The sequence below is a fragment of the Callorhinus ursinus genome, unplaced genomic scaffold, assembly GCF_003265705.2.
Source record: "Callorhinus ursinus isolate GAN/ISIS: 27379988/994484 unplaced genomic scaffold, GSC_fseal_2.0 scaffold37, whole genome shotgun sequence".
Lineage (NCBI taxonomy): Eukaryota > Metazoa > Chordata > Mammalia > Carnivora > Otariidae > Callorhinus > Callorhinus ursinus.
In genome coordinates this window covers 2,014,632-2,028,734 of record NW_027397099.1, presented here as the reverse complement: position 1 = coordinate 2,028,734, position 14,103 = coordinate 2,014,632, and the positions used below count along the sequence as shown (strand labels likewise).

At 41.3% G+C, this 14,103-nt stretch overlaps 2 protein-coding genes across 5 annotated transcripts in view; both read right to left on the bottom strand.

Moving 5' to 3' along the window:
• Positions 1 to 11,959, bottom strand: part of IST1 (IST1 factor associated with ESCRT-III) — a 34,260-nt gene extending 22,301 nt beyond the window's left edge. For 2 of the 3 annotated variants that reach the window (XM_025888829.2, XM_073880057.1), the window contains exon 1: positions 11,800 to 11,959. The gene's annotated coding sequence lies outside the window, so the exon portion shown is untranslated. Of the gene's footprint in view, positions 1 to 5,527; positions 5,620 to 11,799 lie in introns of all 3 variants that reach the window. The other variant, XM_025888830.2, reaches the window with a different exon arrangement.
• The window catches only part of CHST4 (carbohydrate sulfotransferase 4), a 330,552-nt gene that overhangs the window by 1,157 nt on the left and 315,292 nt on the right, over positions 1 to 14,103 (bottom strand). The window lies entirely within an intron of this gene.

Below are 14,103 nucleotides of genomic sequence, written 5' to 3'. Positions count from 1 at the left end.
TACTGAGGTGCCTGGGTGGCTCAGTTGTTAGGTGTCTGCCTTCGGCTCGGGTCATGATCCCAGGGTCCTGAGATTGAGCCCCACATCAGGCTCCCTGCTTGGCAGGAAGCCTGCTTCTCCCTCTCCCACTCCCCCTGCTTGTATTCCCTCCCTCGCTGTGTCAAATAAAATCTTAAAAAAAAAAAAAGGGAAGTGGTAAAATACTGACTCTAAATACACTGTGAAAGTACATCTATTATAATCCCTACAGTGACCTGTGAAACATATTATACAAAAAAAAACAAAACAAAACAATTTGGGGTGCCTGCGTGGCTTAGTCATTGAGCATCTGCCTTTGGCTCAGGTCGTGATCCCAGGGTCCTGGGATCAAGCCCCGCGCTGGGCTCCCTGCTCCGCGGGAAGTCTGCTTCTCCCTCTCCCATTCCCCCTGCTTGTGTTCCCTCTCTCACTGTGTCTCTCTGTCAAATAAATAAATAAAATAAATAAATTTTTTTAAAAATTTTAAAAAATTAAAAATAAACAGAATTTAAACTAGAATACTAGTATTCAAATAACCCAAAAGAAGGCAAAAGCAGAAACAGAAATGAAAAACAGAGGAAAAAACAGAAAACATAATAAAATGGTGGACCTAAATTCAAATATAATAATTACATAAAAAATTATATAGAAATGGTCTAAAAACAATTTAAAGACAAGAGACTGTCCAAAAAAAGGGTCCATCTATATACTATCAACACGAAACTCACTTTGATATGATAAAATGAGTATGTTAAAAGTAAAAGGATGAGGGATGCCTGGGTGGCTCAGTGTGTTAGGCATCCAACTCTTGATTTTGGCTCAGGTCATAAGCTCAGGGTCATGAGATCAAGCGCTGCACTGGGCTCCGCACTCAACAGGGAATCTGCTTGTCCCCCTTCCTCTGCTCCTCCCACCACTCACAAGCTCCCTCTTTCTCTCTCAAATAAATCAATAAAATCTTAAGGGGTGCACGGGTGGCTTAGTCAGTTAAATGGCTACCTTTGGCTTGAGTCATGATCCTAGGGTTTTGGGATTGAGCCCCACGTCAGGCTCCCTGCTTCTCCCACTGACCCTCCTCCCTGCTTGTGCTCTCTGTCTCAAATAATAAAATCTTTAAAAATAAATAAATAAATGAAAGCTTTAAAAAAAAAAAAAAGCAAGTTGGGGCGCCTGGGTGGCTCAGTCAGTTACGCATTTGCCTTTGGCTCAAGTCACGATTCCAGGGTCCTGGGATCGGGCTGCGTTAGGCTCCCTGCTCAGTGCAGTCGACTTGTTCTGCTCCCTCTGCCCCTCCCCCCATTCGTGCATGAATGCACACTCTCTAATAAAACTTTTTTTAAAAAAGTAAAAGGATGAAAAAGTTCTATCACACACTCACCAAAAGAAAGTTGGAAGTTTACATTTTTTGCACCCCTCCACCCATTTCAGTACAAGCTTCCAGTTATAAAATAAATGTCATGTGGATGTAAATGTACAAATTAATCATACTGTACACTTTCACTGCTGAGAGTAGATCTTAAAGTTCTTATCACACACACACACACACACAAAAGTTCTTTTCACAAGAAAAAAATTTTGTTAACTATGTATGGTGATGGCTGTTAATTAGTCTTAGTGTGGCAATCATTTCACAATACACACAAACATCTAATCATTACGCTGTATATCTGAAACTAGTATGTTTTATGTCGATTATAACTCAATTTAATTTTTTAAAGACTTTATTTATTTGACAGAGAGAGACAGAGAGCACAAGCAGTGGGAATGGCAGAGGGAGAAGCAGGCTCACTGCTGAGCAGGGAGCCCAATGTGGAACTCGATCCCAGGACCCTGAGACCATGATCTGAGCCGAAGGCAGATGCTTAACTGACTGAGCCATCCAGGTACCCTGTCACTCAATTTTAAAAAAGAAAGTTAAGGTTAATTGGAGGGGCTATATTAATGCTAGATAAAGATTTCAGAACAAGGAAAACCAGGGATAAAAAAGGAGTATTATATACTGTTGTAATTATATAATGATAAAAGTGAATTCACCAAGGAAATATAACAATCCTAATAGTGAATGCACCTAACAAACAGAGCTTCAAAATATATGAGGCAAGTACTGACAGATAGGAAAGGAGAAATTAACAAATCCCTACTTATAGCTGGAGACTTCAACATGCCTTCACCAGTAACTGATCGAGCCCCACATCGGGCTCCCCGCTCCAAGGGAAGCCTGCTTCTCCCTCTCCCACTCCCCCTGCTTGTGTTCCCTCTCTCGCTGTCTTTCTCTGTCAAATAAATAAAATCTTAAAAAAATAATAAATAGATGTAACTCATAAAAGACATTTTCAAAAAAAAAAACTGGTAGAGTATCAGCAAGGATATACAAGAACTGAACACCACAAACAATCGACTGTATCTCAATGATAGTTACAGAACACTCCACCCAACACAGTAACACACATGGAACATACCTGAATATAGACCATATCCCAGGGTACAAAATAATCTTAACAAAACAGAACAGAAGTCACACAGAGTACGATCTTTAACCAAATGGAACTGAACTAGAAATCATTTAACGAGATAGCAGAAAATCTCCCAACACTTGAAAATTAAACACACTTCCTCATAATCCACGGGTCAAAGAGGAAGTTGTAAGCAGGAAAAACATGTTTTAAAGGTTTGAACTGCAAGAAAATGAAAGTATTGTAATCTGTGGATGTAGTTTAAAAAGCAGTACTTAAGGGGCACCTGGGTGGCTCAGTTGGTTAAGCGACTGCCTTCGACTCAGGTCATGATCCTGGGGTCCCAGGATCGAGTCCCACATCAGGCTCCCTGCTCAGCGGGGACTCTGCTTCTCCCTCTGACCCTCCCCTTTCCTCTCTCTCTCACATAAATAAAATCTTTTAAAAAAAATAAAATAAAAAGCAGCACTTAAGGGGAAATTTACAACACTAAATGCTTATATTAGAAATGAAGGTCTCTAGTAATCTAAGCTTCCACCATAACGAACTGTAAAAAGAATTATTATAACCCAAAGCAAGCAGGAGGAAACAATAAAAACAAGGCAAAATAAATCAATGAAATTGAAGAGGAAAACTACAGAAAAATCAACAAAACCAAATGCTGGTTATCTAGAAAAAAATTTTTTTTAATTACTTATCTATCTGAGAGAGAGAGCAGAGCAGGAGGGAGGGGCAGAGAAAGACCAGGCTCTCCACTGAGCAGGGAGCCCGACACAGGGCTTGATCCTGGGACACCAAGATCATGACCTGAGCTGAAGCAAGATGCTTAACTGCTGAGCCACCCTGGCACCCCAAGATTTAGAGCCCCACATCAGGCTCCCTGCTCGGTGGGGAAACTGCTTCTCTCTCTGCCCCTTCCCCCACTCGTGCTCTGTCAAATAAATAAAATCTTTTAAAAAAATTGACAAATCTTGGGGCAACTGGCTCTGTCAGTAGAGCATATGACACTTGATCTTGTGAGTTCAAGCCCCATGGTGTACGTAAAGATTATTTTAGGGCGCCTGGGTGGCTCAGTTGGTTAAGCGACTGCCTTCGGCTCAGGTCATGATCCTGGAGTCCCAGGATCGAGTCCCGCATGGGGCTCCCTGCTCAGCAGGAGGAGTCTGCTTCTCCCTCTGACCCTCCCCCATCTCATGCTCTCTCTATCTCATTCTCTCTCTCAAATAAATAAATAAATAAAATCTTAAAAAAAAAAAAAGATTACTTTAAAAAACTCGTAAGTCTCTAGAAAACTGGCAAAAAAAAGGGGGGACAAACTATCAGGAATGAAGAGGGGAATATCATTACAGATCCTAGAGACATTAATAATTACAAGGGGACGGGCGCCTGGGTGGCTCAGTTGGTTAAGCGACTGCTTTGCTCAGGTCATGATCCTGGAGTCCCGGGATCGAGTCCCACATCGGGCTCCCTGCTCAGCAGGGAATCTGCTTCTCCCTCTGACCCTCCCCCCTCTCATATGCTCTCTCTCATTCTCGCTCTCTCAAATAAATAAATAAAATCTTTAAAAAATAATAATAATTACAAGGGGACATTATCAATTTACACCTATATATTCAAACAATGGACAAATCTCTAAAACTCAACTTACCAAAACTGACAAAGAAATAGAAAATGTAATTACCCCACATATATAACAAAAATTGAATCTAAAATTAAAAATCATTCCAAAGGAAAAAGAAAAGTAACATTCTTTTTTAATTCCACTGACTTACATAATTTAGTTTTGTTTTAAGGAAACAGAAATAATTTGCCAAAGTATTTTGTTAAGATTTAAGGGTTTTCTTTTTTTAATTTTTTTTTTAAAGATTTTATTTATTTATTTGACAGAGAGAGACACAGCCAGAGAAGGAACACAAGCAGGGGGAGTGGGAGAAGGAGAAGCAGGCTTCCCGCGGAGCAGGGAGCCCAATGTGGGGCTTGATCCCAGGACCCTGGGATCATGACCTGAGCCGAAGGCAGATGCTTAACGACTGAGCCACCCAGGTGCCCCTAATTAAGTTTTTTAATTTACGTTTTTAGTAATCGCTACACCCAACCTGGGGCTCAAACTCCCAACCCAGAGATCAAGAGTCCCATGCTCTTCTGACTGACCCAGTCAGGCACACCTAAGTTTCAAGGATTTTCAACTTTCAGAAATTAGATTCCTATTCTACAAAAAAAAAAAAAAAGAATAATTAAAGACAATGACATGGGGCGCCTGGGTGGCTGAGTTGGTTAAGGGCCTCATCTGCCTTCAGCTCAGGTCATGATCCCAGGGTCCTGGGATAGAGCCCGACATCGACCTTCCTGCTCAGCAGGGAGTCTGCTTCTCCCTATTGCTTGTGCTGGCTCTCTCTCAAATAAATTAAATCTTTAAAAAAATAAAAAAAATTAGGGACGCCTGGGTGGTTCAGTTGGTTAAGCGTCTGCCTTCGGCTCAGGTCACTATCCCAGGGTCCTGGGATCAAGTTCCACATGGGCTCCTTGCTCAGCAGGGAGTTTGCTTCTCCCTCTGCCTGCCACTCCCCCTGACTGTGCTCTCTCTGACCAATAAATAAATAAAATCTTTTAAAAATTAAAAAAATTTAAAAATTAAAAAAATTTTAAAAGACAATGACATTAAACCACAAAGGTAATAACTAAAGATCTATCCTAAATAATTATCAATATATGAAATAAATCATTAGACCCCAAACTAGTCTAATACAACATATCAACTTAATTACCATTTCAGGACTTGAACCTGTTTCCAAAGCTAAATACCGTAACCTTTGTACCTGGAATGATTAAGAATACTAATCTGAAAGTTAGTAAAATATTCTGGTCAAGTTACTGTTTTATACATACACAAATATCTATATACATAAAACAAACATATATGAATGTAGATATATATGAATATGTATATACATACCACATACTAATATTGTTCAGTAACTCATTTAAAACTCCTTTTATGATTCAGAGGTTATTCTAGGATGTTATGTCAACATGTTTACGGTCATGCACTCACTCACCAAACGTTTGTTAAGCACTCTTCTATCAGGCACTGTGCTAAGCCACCACAGTTAAGTAAGACCTCACCCTAAAGCTTCAAAGAGTTCACAATCTAATGAGAATGACATAAAAAAAAAAAAACTGTAAGTCATGTAAACAACTATAACAAAAACCCTATAAAATGATTATGAACTAGTGATTACAAAACTAGTTCTCACAGTATTCTCTCTAGTTTATATATATGCATACCTCTTTTTATTGCACTTCTCAGATACTGTTTTGTTTTGTTTTTACATGAAGGTTTGCAACCCTGCATCAAGCAAGTCTATCAGCACCATTTTTCCAAAAGCATTTGCTCACTCCACGTCTGTCACATTTTGCTAATTCTCACATTTCAAACTTCTTCATTATTATTATAAATGTTATGGTGATCTGGGATCAGTGACCTCTGATGTTACTATTGTAAAATTTTAACTAGGGTGCCACCAATGACTCCAATGTAAGACAATGAACTTTGTTGAGAAATGTGTATATTCTGATTGCTCCACCAACCAGCCATTCCCCTCATCTCTCTCCCTCTGCTTAAGGCACCCCTATTCCCTAAGAAACAATACTGAAATTAGGCCAATCAATAATCCTACAATGGCCTCGAAGTATTCAAGGAAAAGAAGAGTCACAGGTCTCTCACTGTATATCAAAAGCTACAAATGATTAAACTCAGTAAGGAAAACTTGTCAAAAGCTGAGATAGACCAAAAGCTAGGCTTCTCGCATCAGTTAGCCAAGTTGTGAATGCAAGGAAAAAGTTCTTGAAGGAAATGAAAAGGGCTCCCCCAGTGAACAAATGGTAAGAAAGTGAAAGAGCCGGGCGCCTGGGTGGCTCAGATGGTTAAGTGTCTGCCTTCGGCTCAAGTCATGATCCCAGGGTCCTGGGATCGAGTCCCACATCGGGCTCCCTGCTCCTTGGGAGCCTGCTTCTCCCTCTGCCTCTCATGAATAAATAAATAAAATCTTTAAAAAAAAAAAAAAAAGAAAGTGAAAGAGCCTTATTGCTGATATGGAGAACATTTTTGTGGTCTGGATAAAAGATCAAACCAGCCACAATGATTCCCTAAGCCAAGGTCCTAACGCTCTTCAATTCTACAAACTGAGAGGAGAGGAAGCTGCAAAAGAAAAGCTTGAAGCTAGCAGAGGTTGATTTATGAGGTTTAAAGAAAGAAGCCATTTGGGGTGCCTGGGTGGCTCAGTCATTGGGCAACTGCCTTTGGCTCAGGTCATGGTCCTAGGGTCCTGGAATCGAGCCCCACATCAGGCTCCCTGCTCAGAGGGAAGCCTGCTTCTCCCTCTCCCACTCCCCCTGCTTGTGTTCCCTCTCTCGCTGTGTCTGTCAAATAAATAAAATCTTAAAAAAAAGAAGCCACTTTCCATAGCATACAAGTGCAAGGTGAAAGAAGTACTGATGCAGAAGCTGCAGCAAATTATCCAGGAGGTGTAGCTAAGATAATTAATAAAGGTGGCTATACCAAACAACAGATTTTTTTTTTTTTAAGGGCTCCATGCTCAACACAGAGCCCAACATGGGGCTTGAACTCACAACCCTGACATCAAGATCTGAGCTGAGATCAAGAGTCGGATGCTTAATTGACTGAGGCACCCAGGCACCTCCTAAACAACAGATTTTAAATGTAGATGAAACAGCATTACACTGAAAGGAGATGCCACCCAGGACTTCCATAGCTGGAGAGAAGTCAATGCCTGGATTCAAAGTTTCAAAGGACAGGCTAACTCTCTTGCTAGGGGTTAATGCAGCCTGTGACTTTAAGTCGAAGCCAATGCTCATTTACCATTCTGAAAATCCTAGAGCCCTTAAGAATTATGCTAAATCTATTCTGCCTGTGCTCTATAAATGAAACAAAGACTGAATGACAGCACATCTGTTTAGAATATGGTTTATTGAATATTTTAAGCCCACCATTGAGACCTACTACTCAGAAAAAAAAAAAAATTCCTTTTACTGTTCATTGGCAACACACCTGGTCACCCAAGAGCTCTGATGGAGAGGTATGAGATTAACATTTTTTTTTAAAGATTTTATTTATTTGACAGAGACAGAGATAGCGAGAGCAGGAACACAAGCAGCGGGAGTGGGAGAGGGAGAGCAGGCCTCCCACGGAGCAGGGAGCCCAATGCGGGGCTCGATCCCAGGACCCTGGGATCATGACCTGAGCCGAAGGCAGACACTTAACGACTGAGCCACCCAGGCGCCCCAAGATTAACATTTTCATGCCCGCTAACAAAACATCCATTCTGCAACCCATGGATCAAGGAGTAATTTCAAAGTTCAAATGTTATTAAGAAATATATCTTACAGGGCGCCTGGGTGGCTCAGTTGTTAAGCGCCTCCCTTCGACTCGGGTCATGATCCCAGGGTTCTGGGATCAAGCCCGGCATCGGGCTCCCTGCTCAGCGGGAAAGCCTGCTTCTCCCTTTCCCACTCCCCCTGCTTGTGTTTTCTCTCTCGCTGTCTCTGTCAAATAAATAAATAAAAGAAAATATCTCTTACATAGCTAGAGATGCCATAGATAGTGATTCCTCTGATGGATTTGGGCAAAGTCAACTGAAAACCTTCTGGAAAGGATTCACCATTCTAGATGCCATTAAGAACATCTGATTCATGACAAGAGGGCAAAATATCAACAATAACAGGAGTTTGGAAAAAGTTAATTCCAATCTTCATGAATGACTCTGAGGGGTTCAAGACTTCAGTGGAGGAAGTAACTAGAAATATATAAATAGTCAAATAACTAAATTTAAAAGTGGAGCCTGAAGATGTGATTGAATTGCATGATAAAACCTTGATGAGAAGCTGTTTCTTATGAATGAATGAGCAAAGAAAGTGGTTTCTTGAGATGAATTCTACTCCTGGTGAAGATGCTGTGAAGATTGGTGAAACGACAACGAAGAATTTAGAATATTACATAAACTTAGCTGATAAAGCAGCAAAAGGGTTTGAGAGGATTGACTCAAATTTTTAAAGAAAGTTCTATGGTGCATAAAATGTTATCAAACAACATATGCTGAGAAACTACTCATGAAAGAAGTCAACTGATGCAAAAACTCCATTATTTTCTCATTTTAAGAAATTGCCACAGCTTCAGCTTCACCCGGATCAGTCAGCAGCCATCAACATGGAGGGAAGACCTTCCACCAGCAAAAAGGTTACAATTTGCTGAAAGTTCAGATGATTAGTCTTTTTTTTAGCAATATTTTTAAATTAAGATATGCACGATTTTATCAGATATAATGCTACTGCACACTTAACAGACTACAATGTAGTATGAACATTAATTATTATATGCACTTTGAAAACAAAAAATTTCAGGGGCGCCTGGGTGGCTGTCAGTTAAGCGTCTGCCTTTGGCTCAGATCATGATCCCGGAGTCCTGGGATCGAGCATGCATAGGGCTCCCTGCTCTGAGGGGAGCCTGCTCCTCCATCCCCCTCTGTGGCTCCCCCTGCTTGTGTTCTTTCTCTCTCCAATAAACAAAATCTTAAAGAAAAGGAAACAAAGAGTCATTTGACTCACTTTATTGTGGTGGTCTGGAACCAAACCCACCAAACCCAGGGTATGCCTGTACTGATCTATTTTTATTGGGATACCACCACGTGCCCTTCTTGGCTCTTCCCAACTCATTTCAACCCAATCCTTAACTTTGGAACAACAAATCCATCTAGTCCCTCCTTTTATCATTCAGTCCCAGAAGTCTTTTCTTTCTTTCATTTTTTTTTTAGGAGCCTTTTAAAGAAGGTTCTCTTTATTCTGAATAAGGGAAGGTTTAAAACCATGGATTGAGTCATTCCTTATATTATTTGGGGGAGAAAGGTGAGACTGCTGCAGCTCATACCTGCTGCCCAAAATTATGAAGCTGTCCAGCAGTAAACCTGAAAGCTCTATTTATAGTTAAAAATAGAAAGAAAAAAAAAGGAGGGGGCACCTGGTTGGCTCAGTCAGTTAAGTGTCTGCCTTTGGCTTAGGTTGTGATCTCAGCTCTCTGCTCAGCAGGTAGTTTGCTTCTCCCTCTCTTTCCTCTGTGCTCTCCCTCTCTCTCTAAAATAAATAAAGTCTTTAATTTAAAAAAAAAAAAAGAAAGCAAAAAAGATCCTGAAGTCCTAAGAGACAAGCTTTAGAGTATGTAGCTCCAAAAGTACCAACTGGGGAAGGGAGGCAGCAAAGTCAATAGTGACAAGGATGATATTATGCAGTATCAAGAAAAACTTTTGTATTTGAAATGTATTATTTTACTTATCTTGAATACTTCTTCCTTATAAATTATATGAACAGATTTAGGTATGACCACTGTAAGAAAGCTATGAAGAGGTGACATAAGAGTACAAACAAGTTAGAAAGCATTTCCAAATTAATACAGTCCAATCCTTAAAACCTTTATTTATAGAATGCCAACTATCCTGTATTTTCACACTGCTAACCTTTATCAAATCTTCACTGATTAATCAAGATTAAAAAGTTAATAAAATGAAGGGCCACAAGACCAGTAGCATCATATGTAAACTCACAAATACAGACTACAGGAAGCAGAGACCATCAAGATATCCTGGAAGAAGCTGTAACTACTGAAATGTGTACGCATTATCAAAGTATTTTTGTCTTGTTTCAATAAAATTAATATAAAAAAATTACAGAAAAGTCACTGGGTATACGTTTACCAAGAGTTTTCCTCATATTTTTAGAGCTGTAATCATGGACTCTGACACCGAGTCCTTTTATCACATGACATAGTATCTGTTGTGTTAGTCTTTAGCTTTAACGGCTACCTAATATTCCATAGTAATTTTTAAATTATTTCTCCAACTTTCTGACATGTCATATAAATAATGCTGCAATTAGTATTCATATGCATACTACTTTTCCTGCATTTGAAATTATTTCATTAGACTACACCCTATTTTCTAGTTTTATCTTTTAAACCAGAACAAACTACATACAACTAGGACTTGATTCTAATTTTAAAGGAATGAGAACTTAAGTAGACTAAAGTTGGGGATTCTAGAGCCTCCTGATCGCTTAGAAGACCAGAGGCACTGTTCTCATTCCTTTAACAGTACTTTAAAAAATGAGAGGATTTAGAAAACTGGGTGACTTTAAAATGCAATTCTAACATTCAAGTTTCAAAACACTCTTTTATCTTCTAAGAAAAGGGTATTACCAAATCTTTTATTCCCAGAAGATGTGATTCTGAGAAAGCTGTAAAAACAAAATATTCCACGACTACTGGATTGCAGGTAAAGGAGTCAAAAGGCTTCTACGTGTATAGGCACCCACTCACATGTTATCTCAACTACTATTTTGTTAAATACATGCACAAGGAGAGAGAGAAACAAAACTGGCCAGGAACTGAACGCTCTTGATGCGAAATGAGGAGGGAATTCATTATACTCTTTAATCAGTATGAAATTTTAATAACGCAAAACAAAAAATTAAAATCCCCGAAAAGAGCTATTTATGAGCGGCTTTTAATTTTACTACCGCAGAGAATGAAAGCGGCTGTGTCTTTCCTACTGCCTGATTGGAAACGGACCCTCCGTGGATCGCGATCCTGGCAAAAGTTTACGCTGCCGTTTCACGTCCTCGGCTCCAGCACCGCGGAGGAGGAGCGCGGAGAACACAAAGAGGAGAAAGGCAAGGACCGGGCCTCAGGCTCTTCACAAGGTCTCCCGTAAGACACGGGGGAGTCTGCGAAAGGGGGAAAAGACCGCTGCTCGCTTAAGCTAAAGAGAAAGGCAATTTCCTCCGGCCAAACAGGGCACCACCTCAGGAGCCCGCCCCGCCAGGTAGAGGCGATGAGACTCTCGCGGAAGGTCAACCCCGACCTTCCCGAAGTCTCTCTGGACCAGTGGAAACGGCACAGGGGTGTTACCGAGACCGCAGGCCGAGCCCTGTCACCAACAGAAGCCGAGGCCGCGGCGTTTCCGCCCCGGGGGAGAGTCCTCGAGGCAGGAAGGACAACAGGAAAGTTTCGCCGCCTCAGGCAGCTAGGTCCAGCGGTATCCAAGCGGCTCTCGGCCCTGCCACGCCCCCAACCCCGACCTCAGGCGGCCTCCCGCACCGCGGACCTCCGGCCTGACCTCCGGCCTGACCCCAAACCCAGGATCCTTCCTTTTCTCCTCACTTGCCACCTCAGGGTCGTCTGAACCCCAGACTAGGGACTTCTAAATCCCGAGCGCAGTGCGAGGAGAAAAACAAAGACCTTTGACGTTAAGACTGCCACACTCACCTGGCTGAATCCCGACGTGAAAACGGGTGAGAGGAACTTGGCACTTAAAGCTCAGCATCCAAAATGGCGGCTCCCTCAGCCTCAGCACAAGCAAGCACGGGCGGAGGGATCTGCGGGGCCAAGGTAGCCACGCCCTCCTTCCCAGAGATTGGCTGCGCGCTCGTCGCTTCCGGAATTCACGGCCTGAGCGGCTCGAGGCTCCCTCATTCAGCTCCCTTCGGAGCCGGCGCGATGGGAACTACTTCCCGCGGCGGAGGCATGGGTGGTGACGCGTTCACACGTCACGCCACCTGCGTTGTCGTCACCTGGTAGAGGCGCGCCCGGGATAGGGCAGGTCTTCCCCTGGGTGCGGAGATGTAGACGGAAGTGGTTTGTTCACCTGCTCTGTGCTCAGTGCCTTTTATCGGATTTCTCCAGTCTCTCGAAAAACCGGCTCCAGTACTACCTTTTAGACACTCGGAGTTACTCCCTGTGATTTGCTCCGGTCCTTCGCTCAACTCCAGTAACCCTAGGGGCTTTCCCCCGGGTGTCGGTTTTTTTCTCCTGGGGCAGTGCCTGAGCAGGTTTCAATTCTTTAGACGCTGTTTTTCCGATCCTTCACCCTAGTTCCCTAGTTGCCCACCATCACTCCATCGATGTCTTCCAATAACTCTGCCCCTCTTAAACCAAATCTGATTGCTCTTTCAACCCGAATCTCTAGTCTGTATTATTTGCCACTAATGTTTCCTCAACACCACGTTCTCCGGGAATTTACCTTATCTCTATTCAGAGGAAACTTTTAGTTTTCTTTTTCACTTGAAACCCAGTCTCTCGGTTTACCGAGGGAAGGGGCTTCTCGGCTCTTGGCTTCTAGGAGAGGTAATTCTGCCCCCTGCTGTAGAAGCTGCGTCTACCGGGACCAAAATTGCGGTTTGCGAAGTTATAATATGGTCGTTATGACAAGGATGGAGCTACGCGTTACTGTATGAGGTTTATATGAATTTAGAAATAGTGTGTTTTTATAACTACTTGAAATATTTCTGTAAAAAACCGGTTCCGGAACCTCAAAATACAGTGTTTGGTTCTTTTAAAATGGGGGGAGGGGAGTCCCCTGTAAATAAATACATGCAAATATAATTGAGTCTGTTGCAGTAAGATAATGGCATCTTAAAAAATGGAAGTGAGGGCGGACTGCTCGAATCTAAAAAGCAACCAAATGTAATGTGTGTGGATCTTGTTTAACGATTCAAACAAACCAACTATAAAAGACGTTTTTTGAAACAATCAGGGATATTAGATTATGTACCAGGTATTACATGATACCAACTAACCAAAGAATTGTTATTTTGGTAAACATGAAAATGGCATTGAGAATTTGTAAGAAAATGTCCTTTAAAATTTTTTTAAACAATGAATACTTTGCATTGGGGTTAAATCCAAAAATCCTGATGATTGTTTAATTGAATGTTATTATTGTACAATTTTCTCTACCTTTAGGTATGTCTAAAATGTTCATAGTCAATAAGTCACAAGGTGAAAACAACCCAACTGTCCATTGTCTGATGACAGTAAAAGATGGTGCATACATACAATGGAATATTATTCATCCTAAAAAGAAAGGAAATTCTGACACATCATCTACAACATGGACAAATCTTGAAGCTATTATAGTATGTGAAACAAGCCAATCGCAAAAGGACGTAACGGGGTGTAATTCTATCTATATGAGGTCCCTAGAGAGGTCACATTCAGAGAGGGAGAAAGAATAGTGATTACCAGGGGCCAGGGGGCAAGAAAGTGGAGAGTGATTGTTTAATAAGTACAGAGTTTCATTTTGGGAAGACAAAAAAGTTCTGGAGATGTATGATGGTGATGGCTACATGACAATGTGAATGTACTTAATGCCACTGAAGTATATAATTAAAAATGGTTAAAAAGCTAACTTTTAGGTTATATTTTACCACAATAAAAAACTTCGTTAAAAAAAATTGTTTTAAGATTTTATTTATTTGACAGAGACACAGCGAGAGAGGGAACACAGGCAGGGGGAGTGGGAGAGGGAGAAGCAGGCTTCCCGCGGAGCAGGGGATCTGATGTGGGGCTCGATCATGACCCAAGCCCAAGGCAGACGCTTAACGACTGAGCCACCAAGGGGCCCCGTAAAAAGTTTTTTTAATTAAGTCTATGTCATGGAGGGGATTAAATAAACAGTATATATACTAATAATTTAAATGCAAACTGTGGAACCTTCTACAAGAAAACTGGCTCTAATTAAAAGAGACTAATGAAACATAATAACCAAATGAAATACATGAAACTTAATTG